This window comes from Pongo pygmaeus, chromosome 8 (genome assembly GCF_028885625.2).
Source record: "Pongo pygmaeus isolate AG05252 chromosome 8, NHGRI_mPonPyg2-v2.0_pri, whole genome shotgun sequence".
In the NCBI taxonomy this organism is placed as follows: domain Eukaryota; kingdom Metazoa; phylum Chordata; class Mammalia; order Primates; family Hominidae; genus Pongo; species Pongo pygmaeus.
In genome coordinates, this window is record NC_072381.2 from 53,602,702 (window position 1) to 53,617,363 (window position 14,662).

General features: G+C 38.1%; 1 protein-coding gene and 1 pseudogene across 4 annotated transcripts in view; one reads left to right on the top strand and one right to left on the bottom strand.

Annotated features, from left to right (window-relative positions):
• WDFY4 (WDFY family member 4) overlaps positions 1–14,662 on the top strand; it is a 297,400-nt gene that overhangs the window by 60,042 nt on the left and 222,696 nt on the right. The gene's annotated exons all lie outside the window — the stretch shown is intronic.
• On the bottom strand, positions 265–6,928 carry LOC129006477 (large ribosomal subunit protein uL13-like; annotated as a pseudogene).

Here is a 14,662-nt window from a genome sequence, read left to right on the forward strand (position 1 = left end):
TTTTGAATTTCCATTGTTACAGTGTTTCTAGTCATCTTTGCTATTTACTTCTCACTCTATCAAGGTGAGAGAAGGTGGATCGTCTGGGTTGTCATCCTTTGAAATTAGTTGAGGTTGACTTCATGGCCCTCAATGTAGTCCCTTCTCATAAATATTCCACATGTGCTTGGAAATAATGCATGTTCTCAGAGTGTTAGGTTTGATGTTCTATTTATGTCCCTTGGATCGAATTTGTGAATTGTTTCATTCAAATATCCTTTATCATTAATTTTTAAAGTCGGCTTGAAATACCAGTTTTTTTGTTTTTTGTTTTTGGAATAAACAGGCCTTATTGGGCTCATGGGTCTTGAGGGCCTCTGTGTATTTGTCAGTTTTCTTCTCCACGTTCTTTTTGGCCTGTTTCTGCAGCCTCATGAGCTATTTCTTCTTCTGGTAGTGGGTCTCGGCCTTCTCCTTCCTCTTCTCCTCCAGGGTGGCTGTCACTGCCTGGTACTTCCAGCCAGCTTCTTGAGCCAGGCGCCCCACGTAGGCAAATTCTCTCGTGGGCTTCACATGCACAGCCTTGCGGGCAGCAGGAACACCCATCTGGTTTTCCTGTTGTAGAGAGGTGGGATTCCATTGAACACCTCGGGGTCCAAGGCAGCCTGGCCTCGCTGGGTCTTGCGTACCGTGGGCCCTGCCTGCTCTGTAGGCTAGAAGACGCTGCTGGGGGCCAGGAAATAACAGGGGCCTCATCAGGGTTGGTGCTCATCCGCCTGCGGAAGAAGGCCGTGTACTTCAGCTTATTTCTGTAGAAATTGTCAGAAATGTTGACATTCTTGCAGCGCACCACCACTTTCCGGCCCAGCAGTACCTGCTTCACCACAACGGCCGCCAGGTGGCCCAGGAGGTGGCCTCAGCCTCCAGCACTGGGACCTGCCCCTCCGCCACCTGCGGCAGCGGCCTGGGAAATGGAGCATCAGTTATTGAGAACGATGCATTCAAAATTTCTCATGATAAAGTGGATGTGTCAATTTCTGATGAATTTTCCCTTACATATATTTGAGGTTGTAAGAATCATACATATTTAGAATTTTTATATTCTTATGGAGTCTAAATTTTTATCGTTATATGGTGACCTTTTTATCCCTAGTTGTACATTTTGCCTTAATAATAATAGGACTGTATCAGGTTTCTTTTGGTTAGTTTGTGCCTGGGATTTTTCTTCACCCTTTGGTTTTAACGTTTCTGTGTACTGTCCTTACATTTTTAGGTGTTTTTCTTGTAAACAATAAGGAACCATTTTTGTTGGTTTTACTTTGTTTTTCAATCTAGTGTGGTATTATTTCTCTTTTAACTGGAGAAAGTCATTTGTTTACACTTTCATAATTATTAATATATTTGGAATGATTTCTACTTAGCTTTTTACATTTGTTCCACTTTTAAAAAACATTTTTGGTCTTATTTTTGAATTGAATTTTTAAAATTGTGTTTCCTACCTACTAGTATGAAATTTAAACTCTCTATGATTAATTTTATAGTAGTTACCCTGGAGTGAATTAACAAGCATACTCATGTTTTTAGTTAAACAGTATCTTTATCCTTCCAATTAAGACACCAAGACCTTAAAACTCTTAAATATTTTTGCCTTTTTCTAACTTATACATTACTATTAGCTAATATTTTAAACTTATCTCCTGTTAGTAAATCCATCAGATATGACAGTTATTGTTGTTGTTTTATAAAATATTCTTTGGATTTACCTACATGCTTTCAATGTCTGTGCTCACCATTCTTTTTTGCATCTCTATCCTTCCATCTGGGATTATTTTTTATCTACTCTAGTACATTCGTTAAACTTTCCTGTACTGTGGGTCTATTTGTGGTAAACTGTCTTGGATTTTATTTGTCTGAAAACTGTCTTTATTTTCTCCCTAATTGCAGAAATATAGTTTTGCTGGGTATACATTTATTGGTTGACAGTTATTTTCTCACAGTAAATGGAAGGTCTCCCCAGCTATTGCCTTCCATTGTTGCCATTTAAAAATCGTTTTTATTTCTCTTCCTTTGAAGGTAATTTGTCATTTTTCTCTGGTGGCTTTTAAGATCTTCACCATTCTTATTCTATTGCTTTACTGTCATATATCTCAATGTACATTATTTTAAACATTTATTTTGCTTCATATTCATTGGGATTCCTGAATCCCAACTGATGTCTTTTATAAAATATGGATTTTTAAATTATGACCTCTTCTCCATCCCTTTTCCTATTATGCCTTTTTGGAACTAATACAATTAGATGTATGCTTTACTTTTTCATTCTATCCTCCATGTCTCTTAATCTTTCTTTCACATTTTTCATCTCTTTGTCTCTCTGTACTCTGTTCCACGCAGTTTCTTTTGGTCTTTCTTAAACCCACTGAATCTCCTACTAGCTGTGTCTAATCTGATATATAATCTAGCCATTTAGGTTTTCTTTTTAAAATTTCAATGACAGTATTTTATCTGTCTAGATATACTGTTTGTTTCTTTTTCAAATAAACTTGATTTGATAGCCCTTTTCCTTGTTCATATCTGTCTTTCATTTTTATTTCTTCAAACATAAGAATCATAATTATTTCTTCTTGTGTTTTTTGAGAGTCTATTGTTTCTGTGACAATCATGGAAGGTCCCTTGTGTGATGTCTGATTTTTTATTGTGAATCTTGCTCCAAGATTTTCCTGTTCTTGGATTCCATGGAAACCATCCTCATTCGGGCCATCCTGCCCTTCTGTAGGTATGGGAATGCCTCCATGGGGTCTTAGCTGCCCTTTCCAAGCCAAGCCTTGGCCAGATTCCCAGGTCCTGATTTTCTTGCTTGTCTTGGGAAGAATTCCCTCTCTGGGTTCCCTGTTCTCTATATTTCAGGGGCAATCCCTGAGGAGGCCTTTTGCCTGAGCACCCTGATAACATACAGGTTAACTTAGGATCTTGGTATGGAAACTTGTTCTACTTATTCTACCAGCTCTCAGGGGCAGGGGAGTATTTGTCAGTACCAAAAGACATTTAGTAAGTGATATCAGGTGAAGAAAAGCAATAGTAATTAGTTGAATGTCTATGGAGGCTGAGCACTAAACATCTATTTATTTTTATTTCCCTCCAAAATTTTGGAATTTTATCAATAAGGAAACAAAGGCTGAGAAAGGATAAAAAACATGGCCAAAGGTCACACATTTAGTAAATAATAAAGCTAGAATTTGAACCCAGGGCTACCTCCAAAGCCTGCATGCATTTGTCTGTGCGTGCATGTATGTGCACACATGTGTGTGTGTTCTTCCTGTTTTTTTCCTGATACTCCCACAATAATAGTGATAGTTTTCCAAATGTCTGACATGACAGCCTACTGTTTGAAGATCGGGTTCTAACCAATGGACTTCATCAGTCCTGATGTTTTAGAAGTGAGTCCTGTGTCAAATGTCACCCTGGTTTTGTAATGAGTAAGTTTTACATTTATAAGAGCCATGTTTCATAAACAGAGCACTTTTTTTCTCCCTAAAAGAGATACATGGCCCTTGACCTTCCTTAATGGTTAGAGAATAGGAAGTGAAACTCTACCCCTTCCAGGGAGTCTGCAGAGTAAAGGGCATGGCAGTGGGCTGGGAATGGGAGACAGGGTGCTCGTCTCTGCCCTACCACACCTGTATGTCCTTGGGCAAGTGGCTTCCCTCAGCCGCGCCTTCTGCAAAGTAGGTCCCAAGTCTCCAGGGAGGAGGGAAAGAGGCCGTAGGCCTTGGAGTCAGGCCTGCTTGTTGTATGCCTTGGTGGCTGTGTTCTTTGGTCCTGCTACTTTATTTCTTAATCTTCCATCTCCTGATTTGAAGGCAGACATAATAATAGTATCTACATTGAGGGATGCTGTGAGGCAAGGATTGAAGATGGTAGTTAGAGTGATCACAGCTGCTTCCTAAGCATGTGTGTGCCAGACACCATGCTCAGCTTTTTACAATGGACTATTCTTCAATTCATTTAGTCTTTATGGTAACTATAATTTAAGGAACATTTTTCATAACAGAGGTGACATGTTATGTAATTCCAAAAATATATCTATGGTGTCCAAAATACATCATATATCTCTATGAAACATACACCATACCAAATAAACACCCCTACACCAAACACACTATATACACATCACACGCACATATACATACACCACATGTACACAAAACACACACACACCACACTAAACATACACCTTACACATACTGGCATACCACACACCCACACACCACACCTACACACCACACAGCACCTAGCACACACACATGAATACACACCACACATACCACCTATATATGCTACATACAGAAACCACACAACACACACAAATACCACACACACACATACTACCTATCCACACTACATACACACACCGTAGAATGGAGTGCTTACCCCTCAGCAGCACATCATCCACAGTGCAGGTCTGGAGTTGAAAGTGGAGCAGAAGTAGGGTCAGACTGTGGTGGGCCTTGCACCATTTCACTTTTACCCTATAGGCAATGTGGAGCTAGGGTGGTCTCTGTGCAGGACTGTGGCATCATGGGGTTATGGGTTATGAGGACTCCTCTACAACTGGGTCTGTGTATAGCTCTGAGAAAAGCCCCCTCCAAAGCAAGGCATCTCTGCTCCTTCTTGCTTCTGCCTTAGCATATGCCTTCTCCCAGCCCCTGCCAGGCCTCGTGGGCTGACTTTTATTCCTTATGTCAGCCAAAGGAGCAACCCCAGTCACCTTTACCTTGAACTTAAGTTGTGGCTATAACTTATAGCCCTAAGGGGACATCATTTCAACAGGAATGTGGTGTGCTCCAGGCAATGGTTAAGGTTTCACAGGACACTCTGCAGGCCAGAGCCCTAAACACTTACTCCTCTGGCTCTGCTGCTGGGCATCCTGCAGCTTCGTCCTAATCTTTCCTGTTGAAACAATGTCCCCTGTGCGTATGAGTTATATCTGTCACTTAAGTTTGTTAGAGGTAATTGTTGTGCCAGACCATTGAGGAAGGGTGTGGGACAGTGTAGTTCCTGAGCAGTTCACATGAAGGCCACACCAGCCTTTGGAAGGCACAGATGTGACCCTGTCATTCCACTTGGAAGCCTCCAGTGCTTCCCCATGATTCCCAGGAGGGAGTCAGACATTGGGAGTGTGGGGCACACAGTTCTGGGGGTCCCGCCTGCCCATGGCATCACTCGTCTAGCACCTTGCAGCCATGTTTCAGACTCAGATTTCACATATGCTCTTTACTCTACCTGGGATGCCTTTCCTGTCTTCACTCTGCCTGGACAGTTGCTTCTTATGCATTTGTCTAGGTTGAGATGTCACTTCTTCCAAGAAGCCTCCCCTGGCTGCCCCATCCCCATCCCATGGGCCAAATCAGATCCCACTGCCTCACATTTCCTCAGCACCCTCAGCACTGATCACAGGGCAAATCAATGATTAATTGTGTAACCTTCCTTGGTTTCTTATTTCTTTGGTTCATGTTTGCACACTTGAGCATATCTGAAACCAGGATATGTATTAAAATGGATGCCAAGGACATCAGCCACTTAAGTCGTCTCTTCCCCATCTGCTAATAAAGGCACTGCACATCTATCGATTTTTGGTTTCTTACCACTGTGGAAATAAGATGGTGTTCAAATCTGTTTCTTCTGCTTCAGTGGTGAGGCCCATGTGAGCATGGACTGAGTCTGTAGCTACATCAGGGACCCCCGTGAATGGTCACTGAGTAGAATATGGGCATGAATGAATTGAGAAGATGGACAGGACAGGAGGAAAGGCAGAGAGGGTTGGCAAGGCAGATAGTCTTGGGCTCTCTTGCCTGGTGTCCTGAAGACACCTGATGTGCAGTGGTCCTGCAACTGCTTCAAATATGGCTGCTCCTGCCTGCTCGTCTTCTGGGCTCCCACCTGGTAGAGACATGAATGGAGCATTATCCTTGTATGGTGGGGACCCTGGCAAGGGCAGGCCCAGAAATTGAGAGGACACAGAGAAGTGCACCTAATGAAGTCTGGGGAGGAGGTCAGTGAGGCTTTCCTGGATGAGGAGACCACTGAGCTAAACATTTAAAGATGAGAGTTATCTGGTCTGAGATGGGTTGAGGAGGCATAAAGGTGAGAGTCAAAATCAACTATCTTGAGTAAGGTTTGTTCCTGCCTTCTGTAGGCATTGCTCGGACTTCAAGCTGTAGTAGGGCTTTAAGCTATAGGGATGGATGGGCAGAGATGATGGCTAGAAAGGAGAGGAGAAAAGGAGCTGCCAGTCGCTCCTTCCAGGGATGGCAGTAGCTTGAACAGGAGAACATTTTGAGAACTATTTAGGACATTACTTTGCCTGGCCTTGGTAACCAATTTGATGAGAGTGTGAGAGAGACTGGTTGGTGCTAGTCCCTGAGAGAGAAGCCCTGGAGGTTTGGAAGAGGATGGTGGCTGTCTGAAGTAATCAGCATGGACTGTGCAAATGAGGCCACTTTGCTTTTAATTTTCTAATGCATCCCTCAAGTATCCACAGGCCTTAGTAACAGGAGATGGGTATTAATCTTGCCTCCTGAAGTTTGATAGAATCCATATAGGGGACAGTCTGTCTGACTTCCATATGTAAGCAGGACAAGTACCAGGATTGGAGCAGTCATCCTCTCTGATGTGCAGCTGCTGTGGGTGGCAGGATTTTATAGCCAAGCCCAGGGGCTGTGTGACATGATGAGGCTTCACTGGTTCACATCCTGCAAAGGCGCCTAGGCTTCTTCAAATGAGATGCAAAATCTGGCCAAGCACGCCTCACACCACCACTGGCTCCCAAAGATACAGGTACTTTGGGATTTGTACTTCTGATTACAACCTTCTGTTGTACCCACAGGTCCCTTGTGAGATACAAGCCATCTGGGAACACCAGGTCAGGTGGGGGATCAGTGTCTGCCATCCTTGGAATCCAGAACGTTGTCTCCATTCCTGTTCTGTCAATCCCTACCTTACAGCAATGCTTCTCATAGTGTGGCCTGCAGACCACCTGCATCAGAATCCATTGTAGAGTTGTTCAAAAATATAGTTGTGTAAACTAGATTTCCCGAATCACAAATCCCTGGGGTTGAAATTTAGGGTTTTGTTTTTAAAAAGGTCCTATTATTATGTGTAAGCACATTAAAGTTTAAGAACTGCTCCAGGTGCTGGACATCTTTTACTTTAAAAAATTTTTTAAAAATCTTAGCTTTTTTCACCGAGGTGAGATTTGCAGAACATAAAATTAATAATCTTAAAGCAAACAATTCTATAGAATTTAATGCTTTCACAGTGTTGTGTAAAGACCATCTCTATCTAATTCAAAACATTTTTATCACCCCAAAAGGAAAACCTATAGTCATTCTCATTCTTTTCCCCAATCCCTGGGCTACCACCAATCTGCTTTGGGGATTAAACTATTCTGGATAAATCATGTGTAAATGGAATCATGTAATAGGTTTCCTTTGGTGTTTGACTTCTTTCGGGTAGCTTAATATTTTTGAGATTCATTTACATTGTAATGTATATCAGTACTTCTTTCCTTTTTGCAATAAAATAATATTCCATCATATGTGTACACACCACAATTTGTTTGTCCATTCATTTGTTGATGAACATTTGGGTTATTTCCTTTGGTTCTTGTAAATAGTGCTGCTATGAACATTCATGTCCATGTATTTATTTGAGTACTTGTTTTGAATTCTTTTGATTATATACCTAGGAGTAGAATTGTAGCTCAATTCAATAGAATTGTAGGAACTGTCAAACTGCCTATTTTCACAGCAGCTGAACCAATTTTATATACCCAACAGCAATATAAGAGGTTTTCAATTTCTCCACAGGCTTGCCAATATTTATTTCCCTTTAAAAAAATTGTTTTAGCCATTCTAATGGGTATGGAGTGTGTTATCTCATTGTGATTTTGATTTTTGTTTCTCTAATGGCTAATAATGTTGAATTTTTTTATGTGCTTTTTGGCCATTTGTATATCTTTTTGGGGGAAACGTCTATTGAAGGACTTGGCCCATATTTTAATTGGGTTGTTTCTCTTTTTGTTGCTAAGTTGTATGAATTCTTTATATATTGTGGATACTAGACTCTTAAAAGAAATATGATTTGCAAATATTTTCTCTCATTCTGTAGGTTCTTCTTTCATTTTCTTAATAATGTCCTTTGATGCACAAAAATTTTCAGTTTTGATGAAGTCCAGTTTATCCATTTTTTCTTCTGTTACTTGTGCTTTTGGCATTATATGTAAAAATCCATTGCCAAATCCAAGGTCATAAAGATTTACCTGTGCCATGCTGGTGTACTGCACCCATCAACTCGTCATTTAGCATTAGGTATATCTCCTAAAGCTATCCCTCCCCCCTCCCCCCATTGTGCACATGTACCCTAAAACTTAAAGTATAATAATAGTAAAATAAAATAAAATTTAAAAAAAAAGAAAAAAAGGAAAAGAAAAAGCTGGACACAGCAGGCCCAAAGACTGAGTTCCACTTGGTCATTGTTGATGAATCTGGGAGAAGTGGTATTTGGACCCGAATGTCTGAGAGCAAGTATAATACTGCCAACAGAGCCTGTGACTTGGCTACAAATGGCTTTCCATTTTCCAGTCCATGGTGGGCCAGACAAAACTGAAGTTGCCAGTGTGTGCCCCCTACTCTGTGTGTGCCCCCTACTCTGAAACCTCTGTCAGCATCTCGCCTTTCTGACGATGGGCAGGGAGCGGGGCCGCCGCTAACTCCGTATCTCAGTTGCCCAACTTGTTCCGAAAGGCCCTCGGCTTTTCGCCTTCACCTTTTCAGCAATCAGATACAGAAATTCATGTGACGAAACCAATTGCTGATGAAAAGTTCATTTGCCAGAGGTCCTCATTATCCTAGGATAGATAGAATGACGATAACAAAAAAGGAATTGGAGTGAATCCACTTAAAACAGGAACCCATATTGCATCTACAGTGAAAAAAGATATGATTGGAGCTTTGCCTTGAGAATTAAACAAGCATTACAAAAAGTCAGTTTTATTTTATATTTCAGAAAACTAGGTTATAGCTGTAATTATGCATCTTTCTTAAAAATCAATGACGAATGAGTCAAGTGTTGATGGGGGAAGCTCTGATGAAGGCACGTGATGAAGGCATGTGATGATATTCTATGGATTTCCTGTTGGACTGTCACAGTGTGATCACAAAGAGAGCCACTTTATTAATTTTCCCAAGAGCATCCGAATCCTCTGCTATTAAACTTACTCTCTTTAAAAAAAAAAAAAAGATTTACCACTGTGTTTTCTCCTAAAAATTTTGTTTTGGCTCTTATGTGTAGATAATTAATTCATTTTGAGTTAATTTTTGTATATGGCAAGGGGTCAGGGTTCAACTTCATTCTTTTGCTTATAGCTATTCAACTGCTCTGGTACCATTAGTTGAAGAGTCCCTTCTTAAATTGTCTTTGTATCATTGTTGAAAATCAAGGGGCCACAGATACATGAGTTTATTTGTGGATTCTCAATCCTATTTCATTGATCTCTATATTTATCCTTATGTCAGTTCCACTCTGTTTTGATTATGTAGCTTTGTACTCTGGAAATGTGAGTTGTCCAACTTTATCTTTTAAAATATTGCTTTGGCTTCTTAGGGTTTCCTACAATTCCACATGAATTTGAGGGTCAGCTGTCACCATTTGGCATGCTGCTAGCTGTGGGCTTTTCATAAATACCCTTTATTATGTTGAGGAAGTTACTATCTATTTCTAGTTTTTGGAGTGTTTTTATTATGAAAGAGTGTGGGATTTTGTCAAATGCTCTTTATGAGTCAAACCAGATGATCATCTGTTTTTTTGCCTTTGTCTATTAATGCGGTGTATTTTGTTGATTGGTTTTCTTATGTTGAACCACTCTTGCATTTCTAGTATAAATCATACTTGGTCATGGCATATAATCCTTTTAATATGCTGTTGAACTTAGTTTGCTAGCATTTTGTTTAGGATTTTGCATGTATGTTCATAAGGGACATTGATCCCTTGGATATTGGTAGTTTGTTTTTTTTGTTTTGTTTTGTTTTGTTTTGTTTTTTCTGTATTGTCTTTGTGTGGCTTCAGTATCAGAGTGAAAATACAGGCTTCCTTTCTGTTCCTGGAATATGCCAGACATACTCCTACTTCAGGGCTTTTGCAGTGGCTCTTCTCTTTGCTTGAAATGCTTTTCCCATGGATGTCTGCATCCGGTCTTTCAGTTTTGCCCTTCTTAAAGAGGCCAAACCTGCCACTCAAATTAAAATTGTAAATTACTCTCCTTCTGCATACAAGCACTGTCAATTCTCCTTTCTTGGCTCTTTTCTTCTCAATAGCACTTATCATTTCTTATTCATTACGATATTATTATGTTATATATTAATACATCATATTATGCATTATAATTATTAATTTTAATTTACTTATTTATTGTGTTTATCTTTATGTCTACACCCTTCCCCTCACACCCAGGTCATGGGTTTTAGTTTGTTTAGTTTACAGATGTATCCAGAGTGCCTGAATAGTGCCTGGAAAATAATAAAAGGCCAATAAGTATTTGCTCAGTTGATTTGAATAAATTACACCCAAGCACAAGAAACACTCCTGAGCACCTTAGCTACTCTGAAGGCTAAAAACAATCTCAGTTTGCATATGACAGCAGCAAGATGGGCAGGGTGTTGGAAAATTGGGTGTTGGTAATTTGGGATTAGCCTGTAATTTATTATTATTATTTCAATTCACATAAAGTAAAAGTCTCTTTTTTTGGCCTACAGTTCTATGGGTTTTAATTCATGTGTAGAGTCACACGACTACCACCACAAGCAAGAAACAGAACAGTCCCATCACCTCAAATAGCTCCTGGATATTGCCCCACATAGTAAAACCTTTTCTCCACCCCATCCTCGCAACCATGGATCTTTCCCTATAGTTTTGTCTTTCCAGAATACCATATACATGGAAGCATACATGTGTAATCTTTTGAGCCTGGCTTCTTTCGCTCAGCATAAGGCCTTTCAGATTCACTCATTTTGTGTGTATCAATAGTTCATACATTTCTGTTGCTGAGTAGTTTTCCATTGTAGGGACACAAATGTTTTCTCCCAGCCTATAGCTTATCTATTCATCTTTAAACAGGGTCTTCCACAGATTGAAGGTTTTAAATTTTGATGAAGTCCAAATCATCATTTGTTTTTACTTTTATGTATTGCACTTTTATGTCATATCTAAGATCTCTTTGCCTAACTGACGGCCATGAAGATTTTCTCCTATGTTTTCTTCTAAAAGTTTTACAGGTCTGTAATCTGTTTTGAGCTACTTTTTGTACAATGTGTGAAGTTTAGGTTGAGATTCATTTTTTGTTTGTTTTTGCTTATGAATGTCCAATTCTACCAATGCCATTAGTTGAAAATATTATCTTTTTTCCATTGAATTGTCTTTATAACTTTGTAAAAACTGCTTAGCCATATTTATATAGGTCTTTGGACACTGTTTGATTTCATTGACTTATGTGTCTAGCTTTTCACCAATATTGTCTTGATTACTGTGGCTTTGTAAGATATCAAATGGGAGCTCTCCAAAGTTATTCTTTCTTCTCAAATTTGCTTTGGTGATTTCAGTTCCTTTACCTTTGGCTGTCTTGATAGAACCTCGTTATTTTATGTATAGCTAGGTATTATTTGCTGATTGTTGAGGATTTTTGCACCTATGTTCATTAGGGATACTGACATGTAGTTTTTTTATACTGTGTTTTTCTGTTTTCAATATCAGGGTAATTCTGGCTTTGTAAAATGAATTGGGAAGTGTTCCTTTCTGATACCATATAAATGTTAATGATCAGCTTGCCTGTATCTACAAAAATTCCTGCTGGGATTTTTATTGGAATTGCATTAAATCTATAGATCAATTTGGAGAGAATTGACAATTTAACTGTAGTAAATCTTCCAACCCATAAACATAGTGTGCTTTTCTGTTTATTTAGGTCTTTGATTCTTTCATCAAAGTCTGTCATATTCAGTGTAGGGCCTGCACATGTTTTCTTAGATTCGTACCTGAGTCTTTTGTTGAACACACTTCCAAATGGTATTTAAAATTTTTTGGTTTCTAATTTTTCAATTCTAGTATTTAAGAATATGGTTAACTTTTATATGTCGACTATTATTCTGAAACTGTTAAATTTAATTACTAGTTCTAGAAGTTTTCTTTTTTTTATGGATTCCTTGGGATTTTCTATGAAGACAATCTCATCGTCTGTGATTAGTGCCAGTTTTTGGTCTTCCTTTCCAATCCATATTTTCCAGTATTACATCCAATAGAAATGGAGAAATCCTTGCTTGTTCTTAATCTTAGGGAGAAAGTCTTCAGTCTTTGCCATTGAATATAACATCAGCTATGGGATTTTTGTAGATGCCCATTATTAGGTTATAAACAATTCCTTTGAATTTACTGAGAATTTTTTTTATCATGAGCAGATTTTTAATCTTTCAGATGCTTTTTATGCATTAAATGATATTATCATGTGATTTTATTAATATGGATCATGTTGACTGATTTTTGAATATTAAACTTGCCTTGCATTTATGGGTAGTCCAATTAGCCATAGTACCCTCATTATTTTATATGTAGCTAGGTATTATTTGCTGATTGTTGAGGATTTTTGCACCTATGTTCATTAGGTATACTGAAATGTAGTTTTTTTATACTGTGTTTTTCTGTTTTCAATATCAGGGTAATTCTGGCTTTATAAAATGAATTGGGAAGTGTTCCCTTCTCTTGTGTTTTTGAAAGAAGTTGTGTAGAACTGGTGTTATTTCTGTTTCAAATGTATGGTAGAATTTGCTAGTGAAAATGCTGAGCCTCAAGGTTTCTTTGTGGGAAGGCTTTTAGCTACATATTCAGTTTTTGTAATAGCTATAAATGATTTAGGCAACTTATTTCTTCTTGTTGAGTTTGGTAGTTTGTGGCTTTGAAGAAAACCATTCGAAGGTAGTTTGTGTCTTTGAAGGAACAATTACTGAGAGGAGTGTTGAACTCTCTAATTGTGGATTTGGCCATTTGTCCTTTCAGATCTATGAGTTTTTCTTTCTGAATTGTGATGCTCTGTTGTAAAGTGCAAACACATTTTGAATTGTTATGTCTCTTTTAATCGTTATATCATATAATCTATTTATTCTGAGTCATTTTCCTTGCTCTAAAGTCTGTTTTCCCTGATATGAGTAGAATTACACCAGCTTTCTTTTGATTACTGTTAGGATGGTATAAATTTTTCTATCCTGTTACTTTTAACCTATCTATATCACAATATTTAATGATGGCATATAGCTTTGTTTTTATTTCTTTCCATTCTGACAATAGCGTCTATCAATTTTTAATGTGTTTGAATAAATGATGTGTTTGAATTTAGGTTCAGGATTTTATTGTTTGTTTTCTCTTTTTTTTACTCTTTTTTTGTTCCTCTGCTTCTGTTTGCCTGCCTTTTTGTGGACAATTTGAATATATTTTAGTATTCAATTTGAATTTATCTACTGAATTTTTTGACTCTCCTGTTTTGTCTAGTTTTTTTTTAGTGCTTTCAGTAGGGCCTGCAGTATACTTAATTAACTTTTAACAGTCTACTTAGAATTGACATTTTACTATTTCAAATGGATTATAGAAAGCTTACCTCTATGCAGTTCCCTCTATCCATCCCTATTTTTGTTGTGGTTGTCTTATGTATTACATCTAATACAATGTCACTTTCAACCATCATACCTAAATTTAAGAACTTAAGAAGAGAACAATAATAGTGTATTATATTTACCCAAATATTTACCATTTCTGTTGCTCTTTCTTTATCCCTGAAGTTTCCTTTCATTATTTTGTTATATTTTCCTACCATCTGAAGAAATTTTAAAAGTATTATTCTTAGAACAAGTCTGATGGCAAGAATCTGTCTTCCTTCATCTGGGAATGCATTTATTTTGCCTTCATTCTGGAAGCATGTGGATATGGAATTCTGTGTGTATTTTTGTAGCACTTTAAAAATGTTGTTTCCATGACTTCTGCTTTCTTATGAGAAAATCCACAGTTATTTGAATTGTTGTTCCCCTAAATGTAATGTGTTGTTTTTCTCTGGCTGCTTTCAAGATTTTTAAAATTCTCTTTAGTGTTCAGCAGTTTGATTATGCTGTGTCTGGGCATAATTTTTTTTGTTTATTTTATTTGGGTTTTGCTAAGCTTCTTAGATCTTTAAGGTTATGTATTTCACCAGCTTTGAAGAAAGAAGCACTAGAAACTTCTCAAACATTTTTTCTTTCATGCCATACTCTTTCTCCTCTCCTTGGAGGATTCTAATGACAGAAATGTTAGATCCTTTTTTACACATGACCTTGAGTCTGTCTTTATTTTTAGTAATCTTTTTCCTTTTTGTTGTTCAGATTAGGCAACTTGTGTTGCTCCATCTTCATGTTCATGGACTCTCCTCTCATCTCATTCTCCTATTGTTCTCATTTAGTGAGTTTAAACAAATTTCATTTGTTGCATTTATTTGATTCTTTTTTATTGCTTCCATTTCTTTACTGAAACTTTCTGTTTTTCATTTATTTGAAAAATGTTCACTCTTACTTCTTGGAATTGGGTTAATAACTGCTTTAAGGGTTTCATCTGATAG